The 25,944-nt window shown below is 40.2% G+C and overlaps 3 pseudogenes; all 3 read right to left on the bottom strand.

The window, feature by feature from the left end:
- Window positions 1–6,272: 6,272 nt before the first annotated feature.
- On the bottom strand, window positions 6,273–7,236 carry LOC119925810 (annotated as a pseudogene).
- An 11,770-nt stretch (window positions 7,237–19,006) lies between these two features.
- Window positions 19,007–19,978, bottom strand: LOC119925872 (annotated as a pseudogene).
- Window positions 19,979–21,740: 1,762 nt separating this feature from the next.
- On the bottom strand, window positions 21,741–25,380 carry LOC119925349 (annotated as a pseudogene).
- Window positions 25,381–25,944: the final 564 nt, after the last annotated feature.

Here is a 25,944-nt window from a genome sequence, read left to right as displayed (position 1 = left end):
TGGGGCTCACTGTCTTAATTCCCATTTTACAGATGAGGTAATTGAGGCACAGAGAAGTTAAGTGACTTGCCCAAAGCCACACAGCAGACAAGTGGTGGAGCCAGAATTAGAACCCAAGTACTTCTAATTTGCAGGCCTTTGCTCTATTCACTAGGCCATGGAACTGTGTCTAACCTGCTTATCTTGTATCTATTCAGGTGCTTAGAACAACTAGTCAATGAATCAGTGGCATTTATTGAGCACTTAATGTGTGCAGAGCACTGTACTGAGTACTTAGAAAGTATTAATCAATCAATCAGTTCTGTCTGTTGAAAGTGTATCTATCCCAGTGCTTAGAACAGTGCTTGACACATAATAAACACTTAATGAATATCATAAAAAATCAATATTATTTATTGAGCACTTTCTGCTTGTAGAGTACTGTACCAAGCCATATTAAGTGCTGTACTAAGCACTGTGCTAAGCACTAAGAGTTTAATACATCGGAGTTGGTAGGCACGTTCCCTGCTCACAGTGAGCTTACAACTTAGAGAACAGTGCTTGGCACATAATAAATGCTAAATGATAACCATAACTATTATTATTATTATCATTACCATAATTAATTAACTACCCTGGAATTTGCTGACACTGAGAACATAGTTTGCATTATCCTTTCTGACTAGAATTGCCCAAAGTAAATCCCATTTGATACCAAGTGTCTTTTTCAAAGCTTCCTTCACTTCCTTGTTCCTCAGGCTGTAGATCAGTGGGTTCAACATGGGCATCAGTACCATGTAGAACATGGTAGCAACTTTCTACTGATCCACTGAGTATCTGGATTTGTGCAGCATATAAATTAATGTTGAAGACCCATAGATTAGAGTCACTGAGGTCAAATGGGAGGCACAAGTGGAGAAGGCTTTCCTCACCCTACAGACGATTTGATTCTGAGAATGGCCGACATAATATATAGGTAAGAAACAACTATGATCGCCAATGTGGACAGAATTAGAAGGGCGGCAAAAGACGAAGGAATTATTTTAACAAGTGTCATGTCAGAAAAGGAGAGCTTCAATAGTGGAGGGAAATCACAGAAAAAATGATTGATAGCATTGGGCCCACAGAAGGATAATCTGAATAAATTACTTGTAAATATGAAAGCAGTTAACAAACTTCTTAGGTATAAGCCCACTACCATAAGAAGACAGAATCTCTTAGACATAAATGTTGGGTAATCCAGTGGTTTGCAGTTGGCCACGAATCAATCATATGCCATCGTGGCCAAAAGGAGGCATTCAGCAGGTCCAAAAATACTAGCAATAAAGAACTGCACAGCACACTCCACATAGGAAATACTTTTTCTTCTACATTAGTGCATTCTCAAGTAATTTTGGAGTGGCAGCTGAGGAGATACACGTATCTATGAAGGATAAGTGACTAAGGAAGAAATACATGGGGGTGTGGAGGTGAGAATGAATCCCGATTAACAAGATGATGCTACAGTTCCCCAACAGGGTGACAGTATAGCTTCCTAGAAATAGCCCAAAGAGAATAACCTGAGCCACTGGATCACTTGTTAGTCCAAGAAGAATGAATTTCACCACAGCGGTCTGATTTCCACCAGCCATTTATCAGCCAGATCTCCTTTGAGGAGAGAATCCTGCAGACTAAATTGGAATGCAGTAGCATGGAAGGAATCCACAGCTCATAAGGAGGCTTCCAGAATTAATAAAAAAAATGGAGAGGATTTAGCAGTGAGGAAGAGAATCCACAGCTCATTGGATCACTTGAAGAAAGAATATAAACAAAATGATGGAGACAATTTAGTAGCAAGAGCAGCATTAAAAAGAAAATAACTAGAGAAATATCAGTAAACAAGATAAAATTCCAATCAATCAATTAATCAGTGGTATGCACTGAACCCTCACTGTGTGCAGATCATGTAATAATAATTATGGTGTTCGTTAAGCACTTACTATGTGGCAGCACTGTTCTAAGCACTGAGGTCGATATAAGGTAATCAGGTTGTTCATGTGGGGCTCGCGGTCCTACTCCCCATTTTAGAGATGAGGTAACTGAGTCACAGAGAAGTTAAGTGACTTGCCCAAAGTCAGTGTACTAAACACTTGGGAAAGCACAAAGGGGTAAATAGATATGCTCCCTGCACTCAAAGCTTGCCCAATCAAAATGCTTTGCTCCTCCATGATACTTGGTTTCACTTTCCTGAGAAAATTAGGCATTATAAGGAGTTGTTGAATTGTGGAATTTAATTAACTGTGTGCTGATGGTTTCAGCGTGGCCCTGCCTGAAGGCAGAGAAACCCATTAAGTGACATATTTGCTTCCTGATTCTATGAATACATTTCATTCCTTAAAATTACATTAAATTATATGAAATGAATTCAAATTTTCAAAATAAAAAAGGTCTAAGGACAAAAGTTAATTGTGGATGGTAGCCCTATTTCTGCATCCCTGAATGCTAATGTCCATGTCTCTCATTTTCTATACCTGCTCCCCCTTTTCCTTCCAATTTCTTTGACTCCTCAACCACATAGCAAATTTGATTTCAGAACTGTGCCTGCAAGGTCAGTTGAATAGGATGATCTCAGAACTGCAATCTTTATCTCAATAGAATTGGGGATTCTTTCTTTAGTGAAACAAAGAAAAAGCACACATGAAACACCTAGGGTCCATGCTCAGGTAAAAAAGATCAAGATAACTTGCTGTAAACACAATGGAGCATTGTCCACTAGGTAATTTTTCATCAGATTTACCAAAGGATTTCCAAGCAATCTGGAACACAGTCAGCATTTCTGTACATCGGACCATTCCTGGATTAATAATGGAAACACTCCATCCAATGGATCAATTAGGCATCTTAAGCAATTAAAATAAGTCCATTAAATCCATTTCTGTGAAGCCTCAGAAATACTGACCCTACCTGATTCATTGCAAGGCAACCATCAGCACGAGATCCAAAAGGATTGAAAAGGAACCACACAGATGTGGGTATATTAGGTTCTGTATTGCATTGGGATTGAAATCCAAAAGCATAATGGTATCTCCAATGTTATTCTCAGAATAAACAATACAATGAATACCCTTCAGTTCACAGAAGTGATGGGAATAAAGAATCCCCAAAACCATATGATATTTTTAACTGGTAACCAAGAAGATTTTTTTTCAGAGGATGCGAGAGAGGAAAGGTTACTTCTAATTTGTATAGAAAGTTAGCACATATTGAATCACCTTTAGCCCCTGGTCAAGATGCTAGCTGTTTGTATTTGTGTTTGTGATGTGCCACATTTGCTCTTATTGGGTTATTTCAGAGGGTTGCTGGCTTATTTTGCTGACTTTTGTGAGCTGGACCTTTTTATGTGCAGGGTTTCTCCCAACCTAGATTGCAACCTCCATACCATAGCTTCCATTTCTGATATTTTTCGTTATATTTATCCCCAGTATTGCACTCCAGGGGGGAAGGAGTGCAAAAGGAGGTATAGGTATGAAGGATATTGGAGAGGTTTAGTGAATGCTAATGCAAGTAATTTATTAGATTCATTTGGTAAATTCATTTTCAAGCCAGAACCTGGGTAGAGAATGTTTCTCTTCTTCAACTTTACTTTCCCAAGTGCTTAGTACAGAGTTATTCATGTCTTGGACTCTCAATTAAACACCATTTATTGATTTATTTCCCCATCGTTTCTCACTGGGTTCTAGGATCATGTGCTTTCAGATTCAGAATTTATAGGAAACTTCTCACCATTATTCTTACCGCCAAACTACAGCTCAAATCTGTCAATTTTTCCTTTAAAATATCTCATGGATCTACCCATTCAGCTGTACCCACACAAGCCATTCCTCAAATTTAAACATAAATCATGTCACTATTAGAGTATCGTCTCAACCTTATCGGTGGTATTCTTGCCTCCAGCAACTCCCCCTTTTGGTACTAGACTCCACACGACTGCCTGGATCATCTTCAGGAAATGTCACTGAGCACATCTCTCCTTTCCTCAAAACATTTCAAAAGTGAATTTTCTCCTGCCTCAAGCAAAAAGTACTTGTTATTGGATTATAGGGTCGCCAATCAATCAATTATATTCACTGTGCCTTTACTGTGTGCACAGCACTGTACTAAGAGCTTAGGGGAGTTCAATACTATAGAATATTAGGACTGTGAGCTCCAAATAGGACAAGGATTGTTTCCAACCTGATGAATTTATATCTACCCCAGTGTTTAGTACAGTGTTTGGTATGTAGTAAGTGCTTAACAAATATAGTAATAACAATAATGATAATAATAATAGAATAGACCCAGTCCCTGCCCACAAGGAGTTTACAGTCTACAGAGAAGCAGCGTGGCACAGTGGAAAAAGGACAGGATTGGGAGTCAGAGTTTGTGGGTTCTAATCCCCATGCTGCCACTTGTCTAATATAAACTAATATAACAGTTGGATATCATACCTGGGTTTTAATGGGTGCCATACTTCATCATCCAGGGCATTTACTGAACACCTTCTCTTTGCTCTGTACTAAGCACCTGGAAACATATGATGGAGTTAAAGGGCTCCCTACCCTCACTGATTTACAGTAAAATGGGAGAAACAAGCAGCCACATATACACAACAAACACGACATGACAAACACGACAAACAATAGGCAAAAGAACAACAGTTGAGGTACAAATGTTGAAGAGTAGGCAATTAAATTAAACGTAAATAGGTATTCAGATAAGTACTAAGGTGGCCAATACGTAAAGTGAGGATTGCTTTAAGCAGGAGAAAGGTATCAGAAGGCCAATAACATCGTTTGAGGGATTGGAGGGCATATGCATGAGGGAAGGGTATGACTAATGGGTCAGAAATTTGACAGTCATGAACATGAAACAATGAGAAACTTAGGTTAGGGGTTTAGGAAGAGGAAAGTGTGAGATAGGTCATAGTAAGGGAAAACAGAAGGTAAGTAGGAGGGAGAAAACTGGTGGAAAATCTTAAATCCCATTATTAGTAGAAATGGGTAACCATTGAAGGTTTTTGAGAAGGGGTGTGATGTCGCCTGAAGGTGATGATCTGAGCGGCTAAATGTAGTCTAAATTGAAGAGGAAAGAGATTTGAATAAAGGGTGACAAGTAAAGAAGCAGTTGGCAATCCAGCCAGAAGATGAAGAAGGCTTGACTCAAGGTGGTGGCTAGAAGGGTGGAGAGGAAATAGCATGGTTGGACACCAAGTTTACAGATTTCTGGGGCAGGGATGATGAAGGTGGAGCTGATAATAATGGGAAAGATAAGAAGAGGGAAAGGTTTAAGAGGGAGGAAAGATGAGCAGTTAAGCTGAAAGTGACAACAGGTTACCATTTGGAGGTGTTCTGGAGGCAGGAAGAGACATGAGATCAGAAAGCAATTGAGAGTCCAGGACTGCAGAGGAATTAATGTGTTCCCTGAGGCAACACTTTCTGAATAAGAGTAGATGGGAGATGGGACAGTAGTTGAAGACACACAGGATGGAGTCTAATTGTGGTCAAATGAGAGGCACAAGTGTTGTAGACTTTTCTTTGTCCCTCATGATTTTATTTTGAGACTGGGCAACAGGATATATACGAAAAAGCTACTGGGTTCCCCAGAGTGGATAGAATTGTAAGGATCTCTAAAAGTAAAGGAATTATTTGAGTGAGAAAAGTAGGTGGGCCAGAAAAGGCTTTCATAGAGTATGTTAATGGAACCATCTTTGCCAGTCTGCCACTGGGAATATGTGAAACCTGACTCAATCTTCTACAACTCATAGAATAGAAAAACTTTACTAACAACAAGCTTTTTGATGTCCCACATTAACTGTAATTCTCTAGACATAAGGATATATTTGTATTATTGGTCGACATGAGGTTCGATTCATAGGACAATTCTTCATTGACAGTTGCATCTCAAACACAGGTCGCAAAAACATTTGCAGCTCACTAAAGTCTGTAACTGAAGCAGGATTTTCCCAGGATTCTACAGACTGTGCTGTTCCTCCTAATTCTTCTCAGGATTTTGGCAATGACAGTGGTGATGAGAATAGCATAAGGTTCAGAGATATTTGGGAGCATTTTCAATGTTATTAAAATCGGGCTTTTTCTATAACTTCATGTCTTGAAGCTCTACTTGATTTTGAATAAGTTCTAGGCCTTCATTGGGGATAGGAGGGAGATATGAAGTGACATTCTAATAAATATTAATGATTAAAAAGCTCATCAGCAAAAGTCAATAAAGCAACTCTGGAAACTTGTCTTCTTTATGAATCCCTCATTATAACAGTGTCAATGCATCATTATAGTTAAGGAAATCCTTTTCTTTTCAATCACCTGTTTGAAGGCCTCTTGAACATCCTTGTTCCTCAGGCTATAGATCAGAGGATTCAACATGGGGATCATAATTGTAGAACACAGACACCACTTTGTCCTGCTCTATGGAATAACTGGATATGGGCATCACATGAATGAAAGTGATGGTCCCATTGTACAGTGTGACAGCAGTGAGGTGGGAGGTGCATGTGGAGAAAGCTTTGTGCCTCCCTTCCTTTGAGTTCATCCTCAGGAGTTTCAAGACAATATATACATAAGAAATGACTATGACAAGCATAGTGAACACTATTATTGACCCTGAGGAGACAGAAGGAATGATTCTAATAACCAAAATGTCCAAGCAATAAAGTTTCATTAAAGGATACTAATCACAGAAAAAGTGGTTTATCTGATTAGGCCCACAGAAATTTATATTTAATAAGCAAATGGTAAATGTCCCAGCATTCACAAAACCACCTATGTAGGAATCAACTACCAGAAGGACACAGAATTTGTTGGACATTTTGACAGAGTAGAGCAGTGGGCTACACACAGCTGTGTATGGGTCATAAGCCATAGCAGCCAGCAGGAAGCACTCAGCTGTTCCAAAAGTCACAATGTAAAATACCTGAACAACACAGCCAGCCAAAGGCATTGTGTAGCCATCAGCCAAGAAGCCCCCAATCATTGCTGGTGTCACAGAGGAGGAATACCCAGTATCAACTGCAGCTAAATGGTTGAGGAAGAAGTACATCGGGGTATAAAGTTTGGAACTGACCCTAATTAACATGATGATGCTGAGATTTCCCAGTAAGGTTACCATATAGATCCGGAGGAATGTCACAGAGAGGGTGGCCCAAAGGGTGGCATCACTGGTTAACCCCAAAGGAATGAATTCTGTCATGGTGCTGTGGTTTCTGCCAGTCATGAGGTATTCTAGAAATAGATTCTGTTGAGACAAAAGGGGACTTTTTCAATCAATGAGAGATCAACGTGGTAATTATTTGACTAATTCCCTTAAAAATGTCTGTCTACTGAAAGGTGTGTTAATTAGATTCAGGGAGATTGATCCTGACTAAGAGCCCCTTTCCTTGTCTCCCACTTCCTTCTGCATCACCCTGACTTTCTCCCTTCATTCTTCCTCCCTACCAGCCCCACCAAATTTATGTACATATCTGAAATGTATTTACTTATATTAAAGTCCATCTCCCCATCTCTAGACTCTAAGTTCTCTGTGGGCAGGGAATGTGTCTGTTTACTGTTGTATTGTGCTCTCCCAAGAGCTCAGTAAAGTGCTCTGCACACAGTAAGCACTAAATAAATACGATTGAGTGAATGAATCATATTAATTGTAGAGCAGCATGGCAAAGTGGTTAGAACATGGGCCTGGGAGTCAGAAGGCCATGCGTTCTAATCCCAGCTCTGCCAATTGTCTGCTGTGTGACTTTGGCCTAGTCAGTTCACTTCTCTGTGCCTCAGTTGCTTCATCTGTAAAATATTGATTAAAACTCTGAGCCCTATTTGGGACTGTGACCAACCCGACTATTTTGTATTTAACCCAGTGATTAGAAGAGTGTCTGGCACATATTAAGTGTTTAACAAATACAATAAATATTATTATTATTCTCAGTATTATTAATACTTGAACACTTACTGCGTGGATGGTATTGAACTAAGTGCTTGGGAGAGTACAGTACAACCATATAATGGACACACTTCCTCCCCCCACAAGCTTACACACTAGAGAGAAATATGGGAAGAACCTGAATCAGTTCCAAAAAGGTCATGCATGTACTATGAAAGATGTCTGAAAACAAGATGGACTAGAATTTATAATGAGGGATGGAGCCTAAAACAGACATTTGTGTGCCCAGGGCTCTTCCTGGTAGCTGAAGACCCATAGGATTGAGTGACTGTTTTCAAATGAGAGGCACAGGTGTTGAAAGATTTTCAACCCCTCAAATAATTTTATTCTGAGTCTTGCCAATAGGATCTATAAGAAAAAGCAACTGGGTACCCCAAAGTGGGTAGAATTATAAGGGCCTCTAAAGCTAAAGGAATTATTTTAGTAAATGTCTTGCAAGAGCAGGGAAGCTTCAGTAAGGTGGGGAAATCACAGAAATAAATGATGATAACATTGGGTCTGCTGAAGATTAATATAAACAAAATTCCCTAATATGGTGTTCTGTGCATAGTAAGCACTTAATAAATATGATTAAATGATTGATTAACAAGTTTCCTAAATAGAGGCCTATTAGCCTAAGGACATGCAATCTCATAGATGTAGTCTTTGGATAAGCCAGCAGGGGCAGATAACTACGTATTGATTACATGCCATCATGGTCAAAAGAGAGCACTTAGCTGGTCCAAAGATAGTAGTGATAAAGAATTAGACAGCACACTCCATATATGAAATACTTTCCTTCTCCAAAGGTTTGTTCTCAAGTAACTTAGAAGTGGTGGTTGAGGACTTACCCACATCTGTGAAGGACAAGTGGCTAAGAGAAAAATAGTGTTCCTCAAAAGGGTGACCATGTAAGTCTCTAGAAACAGTCTAAAGAGGGTGATTTGGGCTAGTGGATCACTTGTCAATACAAGAAGAATGAATTCCATGACAGGAGTTTGATTTCCAACAACCATTTATCAGCCACTTCTGTTTTGGGAGATGAAATTGGAGACTAAATTAGAACACAGTAGTACAGAAGGGTATCCACAATTCATAGGAAAGCTTCCAGAAAGAATTCCGTTTTTTAAAAAAGGAGACATTGTAGTAGAAAAAAAAATCATTAAGGTTAAGATAACAAAAATGACTTTAGAAAGAAAGATAAAGTTACAATCAATCAACTAATGGTATTTATTGAGTGTAGTCCCTCTATTAAGTGCTTGGGAGAGTACACTGGAATAGGTATACATGATCCCAACCCTCAACACTTGTCTTATGCCGTTGAGTCATTTCTGACCCATAGTGACACCACGGACAAATCTCTTCCAGAATGCCCCGCTCTCCATTTGCAATCGTTCTGGTAGTGTATCCATACAGTTTTGCTGGTAAAAACACAGAAGTGGTTTACCACTGCCACCTTCCATGCAGTAAACCTGAGTCTCCTCCCTCGACTCTCTCCCATGCCACTGCTGCCCAGCAAGGGTGAGTTTTGATTTGTAGCATTCATTCAATCGTATTTATTGAGCACTTACTTATGTGCAGAGCACTGCACTAAGCGCTTGGGAAATACAAGTCGGAAGCATATAGAGACGGTCCCTACCCAAAAATGGGCTCACAGTCTAGAAGGGGGAGACAGACAACAAAACAAAACAAGTAGACAGCTGTCAAAACCATCAGAATAAATAGAATCATAGCTATATGCATATCATTAATGATAATAATGGCATTTATTAAGCACTTACTATGGGCAAAGCACTGTTCTAAGCACTGGGGAGGTTACAAGGGGATCAGGTTGTCTCACGGGGGGCTCCCAGTCTTAATCCCCATTTGACAGATGAGGTAACTGAGGCACAGATAAGTTAAGTGAGAAGCAGCATGTCTCAGTGGAAAGAGCACGGGCTTTGGAGTCAGAGGTCATGGGTTCAAATCCCGGCTCCGCCAATTGTCAGCTGTGCGACTTTGGGCAAATCACTTAACTTCTCTGTGCCTCAGTTACCTCATCTGTAAAATGGGGATTAAGACTGAGCCTCACGTGGGACAACCTGATCACCCTGTAACCTCCCCAGTGCTTAGAACAGTGCTTTGCACATCGTAAGCGCTTAATAAATGCCATCATTATTATTAAGTGACTTGCCCAAAGTCACACAGCTGACAATTGGTGGAGCTGGGATTTGAACCCATGACCTCTGACTCCAAAGCCAGGGCCCTTTCCACTGAGCCATGCTGCTTCTAAGTAGCAGATTGCCTTCCATTTACTAGCCACTGCCCAAGCTAGGAATTGAATGTGTAGGCCTCTACTTGATACTTCTTCTTGTAGCCAAGACCGGTGGAGTACTGGAAACTCTCCAGGTGCTTCCCTGAGAGGGGAACCCTCATCAGTGGCCCCAACAAAATACCCTTCGTGATTACCAGTTTAAATTACCTGAGGGTACTTATGCATTACATAAGTGGACAATTTCTCCCCACTGGAAGTATTTAACAATAGCATCAATTATTTTCTGTCAGGGATAGTTTTAAGTGAGACCATGCATTAAGTCAGAGGAACAAATTAAGTAACATATTCAGCTTCCTAGTTCCATAAATACATTTATTACATTTCAGTAATAATGACTGACATGAAATAAATTCCAGTTTTTACAAGTAAAGTCTTAGAGGAGTAGTACGACTTTGAATATTTGCGGTTCCTGCATCCGTGCATTCTAATGTCCATATCCTTTATTGGAGAAGCAGCGTGGCTCAGAGAAAAGAGCTCGGGCTTTGGAGTCGGAGTTCATGGGTTCAAATTCCGACTCTGCCACTTGTCAGCTGTGTGACTTTGGGCAAGTCACTTAACTTCTCTGGGCCTCAGTTCCCTCATCTGTAAAATGGGGATTAAGACTGTGAGCCCCCCGTGGGACAACCTGATCGCCTTGTAACCTCCCCAGTGTGTAAAACAGTGCTTTGCCCATAGTAAGCACTAAATAAATGCCATTATTATTATTATTTCCTGTACCATCTTTTCTTTTTCTTTCCCATTTCTTTGGTTCCCAAAGTCCCTTAGCTAATCTGAGTCTCACTGGGAATTTATCAGCTTTGCCTCCAGGTTCAGTGGAATTGAATTGCCTCAGCATTGCATAATTCAACTAACTAAATTTGTAGATATTTTGTTGAAATAAATGAGAAACCCATGGACAATCACGTATACTCCCTGCTTTGGTAAACAAGATTAAGGCAACTTGCAATCAACACGAAGGGAGCATTGACCTTTGAATTCATCCCCTTGACTACCTTATTTATTAATAGATTCCCAAACCTGTTTAGCACACAGTCAGCATTTCTATTTATTTGATTTATGCAGGTACTAGTTATTGGAGAAACTTAATCTAATGGATCAATTAGGCACCTTAAACAATAAATAAACCTAATTAGATCAATTTCTGGGAATTTACAGACCTTGCCTGACTCATTTCAAGGCAGCATGGTGTATTGGAGAGAGCACAAGCCTGGAAGTCAAAAGGTCATGGGTTCTAATTCCAGCTCTGCCACTTGTCAGCTGTGTGACCTTCGGCAAGTCACTTCACTTCTCTGTGTCTCAGTTATTTCATCTTTAAAACGGGGATTGAAAGTGTGAGCCCTATTTGGGACAGGGACTGTGTCAACCCGATTTACTTGTATCCACCCCAGCACTTAGTACAATGCCTGGCAGATATAAATGCTTAACAAATGTTCATTTATTTACTCATTCATTCAAGTGTATTTATTAAGTACTTACTGTATGCAGAGCAGTACACTAAATGCTTGGAAAGTACAATTCGGCAATTAATAAAGACAATCCCCATCCAATAAAGGGCTCACAGTCACGAAGGGGGGAGACATAAAACAAAACAAAACAAAGCAATAAGACAGGCAATATCATAATTATTATTATTCCAGTCCCAGCTCCATCACTGATCTGCTGTGTGACCTTGGGTAAGTCACTTGACTTGGCTGTGGTTCAGTTACCTCATCTGTAAAATGGGGATTAAGACTGTGAGCCTTCCATGGGACAGGGACTGTGTCCAACCTGATTTCCTTGTATAGACCCCAGCACTTAGTTCAGTGCCTTACACATAGTAAGGGCTTAACAAATACCATTATTATCATTAATATTTTATTTCACCTCAAGTTCTAAGAAGATTGAAAGGGAACCATCCAGACATGGGTATATTAGGTTCTGTGTTGCACTGGGACTGAATCCCAAAAGCATAATGCTATCCCCAATGTTATTCCCAGAATTAACAATAAAATGAATATTCTTAAGATCATGTAAAGGATGGGAATAAGCATCCTCAAAACGCTATGATATTTTTAACTCGTAACCAAGAAAATTATTTGCAGAGGATATGAGAGAAAAGTATACTTCAATTTTGGTTAGAATGCTAGCATGTATTGAATCACTTTAGTTCCTAGGCAGGCTGCTAGCTGTTTGTGCTTGTGTTTGGATCAATCAATTTATCATATTTACTGAGGGCCTTATATCTCAGTTGTTGCTATTGGTTTATTTGGGGTTATTAGGCACTGCACTAGCTTTTAAGAGCTGGACCTTTCCATGTCCGTGTCTTCTCCCAACTTAGATTGCAACCTCCTTAAAAAAGCAACCATGTCCGCTGATTTTCATTGTGTCTAATCCTGGCATTTTCACACCGAGGTGGAAGGTGCTCAAAGGAGGTACAGCTATGAGAGATATGAACAGTTTTATGAAGAGTATTACAAATAGTTTATTAGGTTCAATTTGAGAAATCCAATTTCAAACAGCACTCTGAATGTTGTAGGCACCCAATTAAACATCATCAATCGATTGATTGATTTTCCTTTCAAATCTTAGCAAGTCCTAAAAACCTGGGCTTCCAAGCCGAGAGCAAAATGGAAATTTCTCACTGTTATCAGCCAATCTACTACTAAAATCTTTCTATTTTTCCTTAAACATATGTCACGGATCTGCACTTTCATCTCTACTAATACAAAATTTTCAAAGCTATTGTCAGAGATTCTATGAAAATATAATAAACTATATTAGGACAACAATTTTATATCATTCATTTTTCTGAGGAGAAACCAATATATCTTTGTTTCTCAGGCTATGAATCAAGGGGTTCAACAATGTGATCATAACCACACAGAGCACAGACATCATCTTGCTTTGGGCTATTCAATTATCAGAATTATCAGGTAAGAGGGGACAAGGTGATTGATTTTTTTAAAGCATATGGAATGGAGTTTCTGTTTGATGCGGAAGTGGATGGGCAGTCACTGGAGGTTCTTGAGAAATGGGGAAACATGGACTGAACATTTTCGTAGAAAAGTGGTCTGGGGGCAGAGTGAAGTATGGATTGGGAAGGGACAGGCAGCAAGGAGGTCAGCAAGGAGGCTGATGAAATAATCAAGGCAAGGATAGGATAAGTGCTTGGATTAGCATGGTAGCAGTTTGGATGGAAAGGAAAGGGTGGATATTAGTGATGTTGTGAAGATTGAACTGATAGGATTTGGGGACAGATTCAATATATAGGTGAATGAAAGAGATGAGGTTACAGGCTTGTGAGACAGGGCAGATGGTGATGCTAGCTACAGTGATGGGAAAGTCATGGGGAGGATAGGGATTGGCGAGAAAATAAGGATTTCTGTTGTGGACATGTTAAGTTTGAGGAATAGGTGGAACATCCATGTAAAGAGGTTCTGAGTGTGGGGGGACATAGGAGATTGCAGAGAAAGAGAGAAATCATGATTTAAAAATACCATAATTAATATTATTCTTGGTAGCTCTCCCAACTGTGAGTGTTGACCTAATGACTCTGCTCATGAGGCCAATGAAAAGGAATCAATGTCATAAATCAGCAACATCTCCAATTCTAATATGGAGATTTCTTTCCATGAAAAGTAAAATAACATCTTTCCTAACAGTACTTATAGATTGAGAGTTGCGACATCAATAAACTAAGAGGTTGTTCTGCAAATTCATTTTAATTCATTTGAATCTGTTTGAGATAGGACTTCCCTATAAATCCCATTATTATACCTCATCTATTATTCCTGACAATCCAAATCCCAATCAAACCCCTTCTTACCTCTGGTAAGAAGAGGAAAGAACTCCAGATGGATTGCAACAGGATGCAGCCAGTTGTATTTCATTTGCTACATTGAGGCATGGAATATTTGAAGCTCAGCTGTATTCCCAGGGCCACCTGAGTCACAAGCATATAAAGTCCCTTTTAGACTTTAGAAGAGCTGGGAATGATGTTATTTAAATTTTGTGTTTATTTGGCTTACCAATATTTGATTGTAGTTTTAATTAAGCCTGAAATCAAAAGTTAAAAAAATACAAATTATTCTGAACATGAAAAATATATTTGGTCATCAAGAGAATTTGGTGCTATGGTCTTTATCAGATGAACTTATATTTATTTATTTTGAGGGTTAGATAGGGAAGCGACACATGTTAGAATGAGTTGTCCAGGTGGATTTTGGAGAATAATATCATTGGGGCTACAGCCACCTAGTGCCTTTCCAAATTACCTTATTTTCCTGCATGGAGGAGGGAGGTTAGGCAAGTATATATATAAGTGGACAAAGAACCCCTACCCTTCTAATACCCATTAACTATCAAACAAGAGCGTGGCTGCAATTCGAGTTTGGGGTAATTTCTTGCCCTGTTGGGCAACCCAGATTGGATAGGAGAACAGAAGGAGAGTGAAAGAAGCCACTTCTCCCCTCACACTCTAGAGTTACCTTACAAGCATTTCCCCTTAACTCAGGGAAGCAAAATAAACTCCACTGGTGTGGCAAACATAGAGGCTGCTTCAGATGTAATGACAGAGTGAGTGAAAGGAGTGGTGGGGAAGGGAAGACTATAAAATGAATCCCATTGTGGATTGAGTATATTCTGATACGTTCATTCATTCATTCATTCAATCACATTTTTTGAACACTTACTATGTGCTGAGAACTTGTACTAAGTTCTCAGAAAGTACAATACAGCAATAAAGAAAAACAATCCCTGCCCACAATGGGCAACGGGCTTACAGTCGAGCTGGGGGGAAACAGACATCAAAAAAAGTAAACAGGCATCAATATAAATACATAGAATTATAGATATATACATGTATACATAATTTCTTTGGGGCAGTAAGGGGAGAAGAGCAAAGGGAATGAGTCGAGGTGACACAAAAGGGAAGGGGAACTGAGGAGAAGGGAGCTTAGTCTGGGAAGGCCTCCTGGAGAAGTTGTGCCTTCAGTAGAGCTTTGAAGCGAGGAAGAGTGATTGTTTGGCAGATTTTGAGGAGGGAGGGTGTTCCAGGCCAGAGGTAGGACTTGGGCCAGGGGTTGGTGGCAAAACTGGTGAGAACGAGGCACAGTGAGAAGGTTAGCACAAGAGGAGCAGAGTGTGTGGGCTGGGATGTACAAGAAGAGAAAGTAGATGAGGTAAGAAGGGGCAAGGTGATTGAGAGGTTTAAAGCCAATAGTGAGGATTTTTTTGTTTAATACGGAGGTGAATAGGCAACCACTGGAGGTTTCTGAGGATGGGGAGTGACATGCCCTAAACGTTTCCTTAGAAAGATAATCCGGCAAGCAGAGTGAAGTATGGACTGAAGTGGAAAGAGGCAGGAAGTTGGGAGGTCAGAAAGGAGGCTGACACAATAATCCAGTCGGGATAGGATGAGAGATTGTACTAACGTGGTATCGGTTTGGATGGATAGGAAAGGGCAGATCTTGGTGATGTTATGAAGGTGAGACTGACAGGATTTGGTGACTGTTGGATATGTAGGGTGAATGAGAGAGAAGAGTCAAGGATAACACCAGGTTTTGGGCTTGTGAGACGGGAAGGGTAGTTGTGTCATCTACAGTGTTGGAGAAAGTTAGGGAGAGGACTGGGTTTGGGAGGGAAGATAAGGAGCTCTGTCTTGGACATGTTGAGTTTGAGGTGGCAGGAGGACAACCAAGTACAGATGTCCTGAAGGCAGGAAATGTGAGCTTGGAGGAAGGGAGAGAGAACAGGGGAGGAGATTTAGATTTGGGTGCCATCCATATAGAGTTGATACTTGAAGCCATAGGAGCAAATGAGTTCTCCAAGGGAGTGAGTATAGATGGAGAATATAAGGGGACCAAGAACTGAAACTTGAGGGTCCCCTACAGTTAGGGGATGGGAGGGGGAGGAGGAGCCCACAAAGGAGACTGAGAATGAATGGCCAGAGAGATAAGAGGAGAACCAGGAGTGGATGGAGTCAGTGAAGCCAAGGTTGGATGATGTATTGAGGACAAGGGGATGGTCCACAGTGTCGAAGGCAGCTGAGAGGTCAAGGAGGATTTGTATGGAGTAGGAGCCGTTGTATTTGTCAAGAAGGAGGTCATTGGTGCCTTTTGAAAGGGTGGTTTTAGTGGAGGAAGGGGACAGAAGCCAGATCAGAGGGAGTCCAGGAGAGAATTTGAGGAAAGGAGTTCAAGGCAGCGAGTGTAGTCAGCTCAGTCAAGGAGTTTTGAGAGGGACGGTAGGAGGGAGATGGGGTTAGAAGGTTTAATTTAGATCAGGTCAGTTGTGAGCCCCCCAAGCAAATGAGTGTGAAAAGACTGCTGAAATCTAAACAAAAGGCAGAGCAAGAAGAGTGGTCCCAAATTATTACGGTCTCTCATTAAAGTGGGAAACATCAGAGCTAAGGGAGGACTTGAGAAGGAAATGGGGTCACAAGGTTTTCAGAGCCACTTCCATAAATATCGATTTGGTGTCATAGATTATTAGTGTTGCCTCCTACATATTCTGGTTGGGAAGGCAATATTTAACACACTTTCCACTAGGCTATTACGTCAATTTCTATAGAAAACTTTTTTAAGGCATTGTAAATCACTACAGTTGAAGAAGGAAATTTAAAAAAAAAATGATATCTTAGAACTTTGTCCACTCTCAGAGTCACACCTGGAGAGTTTCCAGTACTCAATCAGTCACGACTACGGGAGGGAGAGTCAAGCAGAGGCATATCCATTCCAATCCTAGCTTGGGCAGTGCCTAACAAGTGGAAGGCACTCTGCTATAAGTTAACACTAAAACCTGCTGTGCTGGGCAGCAGCCACATGGGAAAGAGTCGAGGGTGGATACTCACGTTTACTGCTCAGAAGGAGGCAATGGTAAACTACTTCTGTAGTTTTATCAAGAAAACTCTTTGAGTACACTACTAGAACAATTGCAGATGGAGGTAGGACATTCTGGGAGAGATGAGCCCATTGTGCTGCTATGGGTTGCAGATAATAATAATGGTGGTATTTGTTAAGCTCTTACTATGTGCAAAGCACTGTTCTAAGCGCTCGGGGTCATACAAGGTGATCAGATTGTCCCACCTGGGGCTCACAGTCAATCCCCATTTTACAGATGAGGTAACTGAGGCTCAGAGAAGTTAAGTGGCTTGTCCAAGGTCACACAGCTGACAACTGTTGGAGCTGGGATTCGAACCCATGACCTCTGACTCCCAAGCCCACGCTCTTTCCACTGAGCCACGCTGCTTCGACAGCACAAGACAAACAAGAAATATGTGCATAAGCAAAATAACTAGAGAGATTTGACAGTCAGCTGGCAATGTAATATCTGTGTGCTCTGTGAGACACTGAAAAAATGTCTTTCCAACAATTTTAATTATTGGTTTACACTTGGTAATTAGCCCCTCAGCACCCTTGTGGCACTCCAAGGCATGTGAATGTTCCTAGAGAAGCAACGTAGCTTAGTGGAAAGAGCACAGGCTGAGAGTCAGAGTTTGTGGGTTCTAATCCCAGCTCTTCCATTTCTCAGCTGTGTGACTGAGCAAGTCACTTAACTTCTCTGTTACTCAGTTACCTCATCTGTAAAATGGGGAACAAGACTGTGAGCCCTGCGTGGGACAACCTGATTACCTTGTATCTACCTCAGTGTTTAGAGCAGTGCTTGGCACATAGTAAGTGCTTAACAAGTACCATCATTATTATCATTTGTGACTTAGTCCCAGGTGGAAACATAATCAACACTGGTATTTACTGAGCATTTACTGTGTGTGAAGTATTGTACTAAGTGCTTGTGTCAGTACAATACAACAGAATTGATAGACACCTTCCCTGCCCACATCAAACACAACCGTCATGGCCTCTTATAATTTCATCATTGAGCCGATCATTCTAATTCTGACATACAGATATATTTGTATGACTGGTTGGCATGAGGTTCGATACATAGCACAATTCTTCATCACTGATAGCTTCATCTCAAATTCAAATTTAGCTTATGAAAACATTGTACTTCCCAAATGCTTAGTACAGTGCTCTGCACACAGTAAGTGCTCAATAAACACTGAGCCCCTTCTTTCCTCTCCCCCTCGTCCCCCTCTCCATCCCCCTGTCTTACCTCATTCCCTTCCCCACAGCACCTGTATATATGTATATATGGTTGTACATATTTATTACTCTATTTATTTATTTATTTATTTATTTATTTTACTTGTACATTTCTATCCTATTTATTTTATTTTGTTGGTATGTTTGTTTCTGTTCTCTGTCTCCCCCTTTTAGACTGTGAGCCCACTGTTGGGTAGGGACTGTCTCTAAGTGTTGCCAATTTGTACTTCCCAAGCGCTTAGTACAGTGCTCTGCACATAGTAAGCGCTCAATAAATACGATTGATTGATTGATTGATTGATTGAATAAATGATTGAATGAATTTACAGTTCACTAAAATCTGTAATTAAAGCATGGTTCATGCTCCCAGGCTACCACAAGCTATTCCGTTACTCCTTCTTTTTCTTCTCAGTATTGTAGCAATGACAGGGATGGTGAGAAAGGACTGAAGATCCGTTATTTTAGATAAATTTCAATGTAATCAAAATATAACTTTTTCTAAAAAATGAATTTTTTTCAAGATCTTGATGTTGAATAAAATTCTACACCAGGGTGGTGGGTGGGTGACAAGGGAGATCTGAAGGGACATTCGTATTTGTATGACTAATTTGAAGAGGTCTTTATATAACTTCAATAAACAGACCCTGGGAATATCCCTCATTGTAACACTGCCAAATCGTCATCATGATTAAGAAAACTTTTTCCTGTTAATCACCTTACTCAGGGCCTCCTTCACATCCTCATTCCTCAGGCTTTAGATCAGAGGGTTCAACCTCGGGATCATATTGGTGTAGAACACAAACGCCACTTTATTCTGATTGATTGAATAACTGGATTTGGTCACCACATATGTGAAAGTGATGGTCCCATAATGCAAAGTGACAGCAGTGAGGTGGAAGATACAAGTGGAGAAAGCTTTGTGTTTCCCGTCCCTTGAGTTCATCCACATTATTGTCAAGATGATGTATACATAAGAAGTTGCAACAGCAAGTATGGTGATAACTATTATTGACCCCAAGAAGATCGAAGGAATGATTTTAATAACTGAAATGTCTGAACAAGAAAGTTTCAAAAGTGGAGCAAAATCACAGAAAAAGTGGTTTATCTGATTAGGCCCACAGAAATGTACATTTAATAAGCAACTGGTAAATGTCCAAGCATTCATACAACCATCTATGTAGGAAGTAACTATCATCAGGATGCAGACATTGTCAGATATTTTGCCAGAGTGCAGTACAGGGCTACAGATAGCCATATATCAGTCATAAGCCATAGCATCATCAATCGTATAGCAGCAAATAAGAAGCATCCAGTTGTCCCAAGGGTCACCACAGAACACAGCTGAGCAATACAACTGGCCAAAGGCATTGTGTAGAGATCAGCCAAGAAGCTTCCAAGCATTACTGACGTTACACAGGAGGAATACTCAATTTCAACAGCAGCCAAATGGCTGAGGAAAAACTACATTGGGGTATAAAGCTTGGCAATTGACCCTAATTAAGAAGATGATACTGAAGTTTTCCATTAAAGTCACAACATAAATCCCTAGGAATATCACAAAGATGATGGCCTGAAGGGTGGCATCTCCAGTTAACCCCCAAAAAATGAATTCCATTACAGTGCTCTGGTTTCTTCCAGTCATGAAGTATTCTAGAAATAGTTTCTGTTGAAACAAAAGGGGACCTTTCACTAAACAACAGATCAATGTGGTAATTATTTGACAAATTTTCATAAAAATGTCTCTCTCCTGAAAGGTGTATTCATTAGATTCAGGGAAATCAATCAATCAATCAATAGTATTTATTGAGCACTTACTTTGTGCAGGGTATTTTTCTAAGTATTTGGTGAGTAAAATAATACCAATGTAACAGATATATTCCCTGCTAATAACGAGCTTACACTCTAGAGGGAAATATGGGAAGAACCTGAAACAGTTCCCAAGAAGTCATGCATGTACTACGAAACATGTATAGATTAGATTTCAAATTTAGAGATTGAGGTTAAAAGAGTCATTTACAAACCCACGGCCCTTCCTGGTAGCTGAAGACCCATAGAATAGAGGGACCATGTTCCAAATGAGAGGCACAGGTGTTGAAGGATTTTCTTTGTTCTTTGGATGACTTTATTCTGAGACTGGTCAACAGCATCTACAAGAAAAATCAAGTGGATTCTCCAGAGTGGGTAGAATTATAAGGGACCCTAAGACTGAAGGAATTATTTTAGTAAACGTCTTGGGAGAGCAAGGAAGTTTCAGTAATGTGGGAAAATCACAGAAATAAATGATGATTACATTAGGTTCTCTGAAGGATCATATAAATAAATCAAAACTCCTAAATATGGTGCTCCATGCACAGTAAGCGCTTAAGAAAAATGATTGATTCATTCATTAAAATATTTCCTAAATAGGAGCCTACTACCATTAGGGTCTCTTAGACATAGTCATTGGATAAACCAGTGGGTGCAGATGACTATGTATCAGTTACATGCCGTCATAGTTAAAAGGGGGGCACTTAGCCTGTCCAGAGATTTTAGTGATAAGGAATTAGACAGCACAGTCCATATGTGAAATGCTTTTCTTCTCCAAAAGTTTTGTTCTCAAGTAATTTATAAGTGGTGGTTGAGAACTTACATACATCTGTTGAGGATAAGTGGTTAAGGGAAAAATAAAGTTCCCCAACATGATGACCACATAGGTCATTAGACACCTCCCAAAGAGGATGATCTGGACCACTGAATCATTTGTTAATCCAAGAGGAATGAATCCCATGACCATAGATTGATTTCCCCCAGCCATTTATCAGTCACCTCTGTTTTGGGAGATGAAACTGGTGAATAAATCAGAACACAGCATTAAAGAAGGGTATCTACAATTCATGGGAAAGCTTCCAGAAAGAATACATTTTTTTTAAAAAAAATGGAGACATTATAGTAGGAAAAAAAGCCTCAGTAAAGATTAGATAAGAAAAAATGAATTTAGAAAGCAAGATAAAGTTACAATCATTCAATTAATCGATGATATTTATTGAGTGCAGTCCCTTTACTATGTGCTTAGGAGAGTAATAATAAAAATAACAATGGCATTTGTGAAGCGCTATATGCCAAGCACTTTTCTTATGAATCCCAGGCCTGTATTCTTTCCATTAGGCCATACTGCTTCCCAACATTGTCTAAAGGAAGTGTTAATCGAAGAAAAATTAATTTTCTGGCATCATAATTTTAGTACAGAGTACATCCCTGGGATATAGACGTTAATTATAATGACTTTTTTCTTAACTAAAATGATACTTTTCCACGAATTGTACCCAATTTTTCATTTCTTTCAAACTCACAATTAGAATGTGTCATCCAAACAACAATCACGTACTTTTTTCTGACTGCCCATGAATTATCAATGGATTACCCCAAATTTTATTTAAAAATAATTATTCATACTTGGCCATTATCCTTTTCACTGCCCCTTTCACATCCTTGTTCCTCAGAGTATAGATTAGGGGGTTCAGCATGGGGATCACCATTGTGTAAAATGGAGACACAACTTTATTCTGCTCCAAGGAGTGGCTGGAGCTGGGCTGCACATAAGTGAACGCGATGGTTCCATAATATAGAATAACAGCCATCAGGTGAGAGGTGCAGGTAGAGAAAGCTTCTGTCTCCCACCGGTTGACTGGATCCTCGCAATGGCACAGAGGATGTGTATATAAGAGACAACTATGGTTAGGACGGTGCTCAAAATAATGATGGCAGCAGAGATAAAAGAAATGATTTGAACCAGGAAAACATCAGAACAGGCAAGTTCTACTAATGGAGGGAAATCACAGAAAAAAATGATTGATTTCTTTGGATCTACAGAAGGCTAAACCAAGCACACAAATAGTAAATAGAATGCTATTTAAACAACTCCCGACATAGGAGGTAGCTATGAGCTGGACACAGACTTTATTTGACATGGAGATGGTATAGAGCAGGGGATTGCAGATGGCCACAAAACGGTCATATGCCATCATAGCCAGTAGGATGCCTTCTGAGGTCCCAAAGACAAAGACAGAACAGAGCTGGGCAACACAGCCAGCAAAGGATATTGTGTCTCTCTCCACTAAGAAGCCCTTAAGCATCTTTGGTGTGACAGTTGATGAATACCAAAAATCAATGAAAGCCAAATGGCTCAGAAAATGGTACATCGGCATGTGAAGTTGAGAACTGGCCCTGATAAACATGATAATGCTGAGATTACCCACGACTGTGACAACATAAACCACGAGAAACAATGTGAAAAGGAAGATCTGGAGGACAGGATCATCTGTTTATCCCAAAATAACGAACTCTCTCTTAGAAGTGTCATTTCCATCAGCCACGTTGTTCAGGATAAAGACTCTGAATGAAAAACATTGATTTTAGAAGGATTCCAGTTGTTCCAGCTCTCGCCTTCATACTTACCTTTCCCCTTCACCCACTATTTGCCAGCCTTAGTCCTACCTGCCAAGTATTGTAACCATCCCTAACTCTCAATCAGTGAGTGGTAATTATTCAGCACATACTGTGTGCAGATCATTGTACTAAATACTTGTGAGAGCACCATAAAATTTATAATAATAATAATGATAACAATATAGTTGGTAGACATGATTCTGGCTCTCAAGGGGTTTACAGTTTTTTGGTTAAGATAGACACTAAAAAAATTACGACCAAGGGAGGCAACAAAGAGTAAGGATCTGTTCTCAAGTGCTGAGTGGATGGAGTGCCTAACAAAATGCTTTGAAGGAAAGGACCAAGGTGTGAAGACGAGGCAGGGGGGAAGGAGAATGTGCAGAGAAGCAGCATGATTTAATGAATAGAGCACAGGCCTGGGGGTCAGAAGGCCCTGGATTCTATTCCTGGACCTGTTACATGTTTGCTGTGTGAGCTTAGGCAAGTTACTTAACTTCTCTGGGCCTCAGTTACCTCATCTGTAAAATGGGGATTAAGAGTGTGAGCCCTAAATGGGACAGGGACTGTGTCCAACCTGATTAACTTTTATCTACCCCAGTGCTTAGAATAATGTTTGGCACATAGTAAGTGCTTAACAAGTACTATTATTATTATTATTATTATTATTATTATTATTATTATTATTATTATTATTATGTCATGGAAGTCCTCCTGGAAAAGAACTGAGGCCTGGGAGTTAGAAGGACATATGTTCTAATCCCAGCTTTGTCACTTGTCTCCTGTGTGGCCTTGGGGTAGTCACTTCACTTCTCTGTGCCTCAGTTCCCTGATCTGTAAAATGGATTTTAAAACTGTGAGCATCATGTGGGACAGGCTCTGTGTCCAACCTGATTTGCTTGTATCCACACCTGCATTTAGTACAGTGCCTGGCACATAGTAAACACTTGACAAATACCACAATTAATAGTGTTTTGGTGGCCTGTTGAATAAGAGGTGGGGAGAGAATTCCAGTAAGGAAAGAGCTTGGGAGCAAAGGGCTGATGGAAAGGAAGACCAGATTGAGGCACAGTAAGTAGGTTGGTATTAGAAAAGCCAAGTGTGGGTTGAGCTGTAGGGGGAGAGGAGCAAGAATAGGTAGAAAGGAGAGAACTATAGTGGACACTTTCTCCAGCTCCCCACCTTTTGCTCATGCCCTCCCCTCTGCCCGAAGCTACATCCCTTTCGAATCTTTCAGGCCACAGCTCTCCTCAGCCTCAAAATCCTCCTGTTGACCCTCCACCTCCAGGAGGAATTCCTCCATTGATTTTCTTCTCCCCAGGTTTTCTCTTCCCAACTAATAATCAATCAATCGGATTTACTGAGTGCTTACTGTGTGCAGAGCACTGTACTAAACATTTGGGAGGGAACAACAGAAGAGAGCTGGTAGACATGCTCCCTGCCCACAAGGAGTGTACAGTACAGAGGGAGAGACAGACATTAAAATTCGTAAGTGCTGAGGGCTGAGGGTGGGGTGAATGAAGCTTAAAAATCCAAGTGCAAGGACAATGCAGAAGGGAGGGGAAGTAGGGGAAATAGGGTTTAGTCAAGAAAGAGGTCTCAGGCCTTGAGAACTCAGCTGCTCATAGCATTTTGCATATATCAATCTACATAATTTAAGGACATATATTCCATTATTCATCTTTTCATTCTTTTTCTCTTCCTCACTTTAAACAATTTTGCATTCATCTCCCTCTCTATTCTGTGATCTACTTGAGGGTGGGGATTGCATCTTTTGCATCCAACATTCTCTTTCACATGCTTAGTGCAGTGTTCCACACACTGTAGGTACTCAGTAAACCTCATTGACAGATTGATATAAATACATTCTTCACCCATTTTTAATATAAAATATATAAAAAATGGAGTTTAGAATTACTAATAATTGAAAAAATGCATTAGCAGACAACAAACTAAATGTATTGTTTGGAAATAACAGCTTTGTATTTCCTCTCTAGTAAAACTGACTAGCCTAATTTGGGTAAATACAGAGAGTGCTTTCATGAGAAGTTAATTCTTTGTATAAAGACCAGTAATACTATCTACAAATTCAGTTGTCAGGCTAGCAGATAAAAGACAGAAAACATAAGATGCCATTCAAAAAAAGCAGAGATCTTCAAAGTTTTGTCAAATTCCACTGCAATATTAACTACAGAATGTCATTCACTAGAGATTCCACACATGCTCTTTCAAAACAGGATTGCCTTCAGATGATAACAAACAGGGACAGCTCACAGAGTGCACTGTCACCAGGATGCAGCAAATGGTGTGGGTGTGGCAGGACAACCTTGAAAAATGCAAGGATTTTCATTTTGCAACTTTGAAGAATTGCAATTTTAACATTTGATAATTGGACGATTAAAATTACTAGTAGACCACACATCACTTTTTAATGCTATCATATATATTCTTGAGATGTGTTCAATTGCAATGTTCAAAATGTTTCACAAGACATCACTGTGCAGCCCTGTTTGCCCTGCACTAAACCCAGAGTGCTTTATACGTTGGTAATGCAGCTCCAAAGAGGGTATAGCCAATTCCTTCCAAATTGAGGACAGGAAATGGCCTCCCTCCATAGAATGACATCCCTAATGGTGGCATCCTTAGGGTGGCATCACATGCACTCAGTTACCTACTCAATCACCACAACTCAGCAAAGGTCTCCTGTTGGCTGGGTGTCTTTCTTCTCAGAAAAGTGTCTTCCTCATCCACTTCTCTCTGCCCAGTCTTCTACCTGTTCAAAACTAAAAGCAAAAAGACTGGTGTTATCAAGATTGCCTATCTCTCCTCTATTCTCTGACTCCTTTTGCTAGACACTATCCCAGTAGGGCTATTAAGAAGCCAGAGAATAATGGCAGGCAGAAAATGGAGTTGGAAGTTGGGCCAGAAAGCTATGCTTCTTTCTTAGCTACAGGGAGCAGTAATTCTGCCCTGAATGCTCTGTGAAGGAGTGAGGTGTGGACAATGTGTTGCCACAGTGTGTCTCAGTGGAAAGAGCATTGGCTTGGGAGTCAGAGGACATGAGTTCAAATCCCAGCTCCACCACTTGTCTGCTGAGTGACCTTGGGCAAGCCACTTAACTTCTCTGTGCCTCAATTACTTCATCTGTAAAAATGGGGATTGAGACTGTGAGCCCCACGTGGGACAACCTGATTACCTTGTATC

This window comes from Tachyglossus aculeatus, chromosome 3 (assembly GCF_015852505.1).
Source record: "Tachyglossus aculeatus isolate mTacAcu1 chromosome 3, mTacAcu1.pri, whole genome shotgun sequence".
Lineage (NCBI taxonomy): Eukaryota > Metazoa > Chordata > Mammalia > Monotremata > Tachyglossidae > Tachyglossus > Tachyglossus aculeatus.
This window is presented reverse-complemented; position numbering and strand designations above follow the sequence as displayed.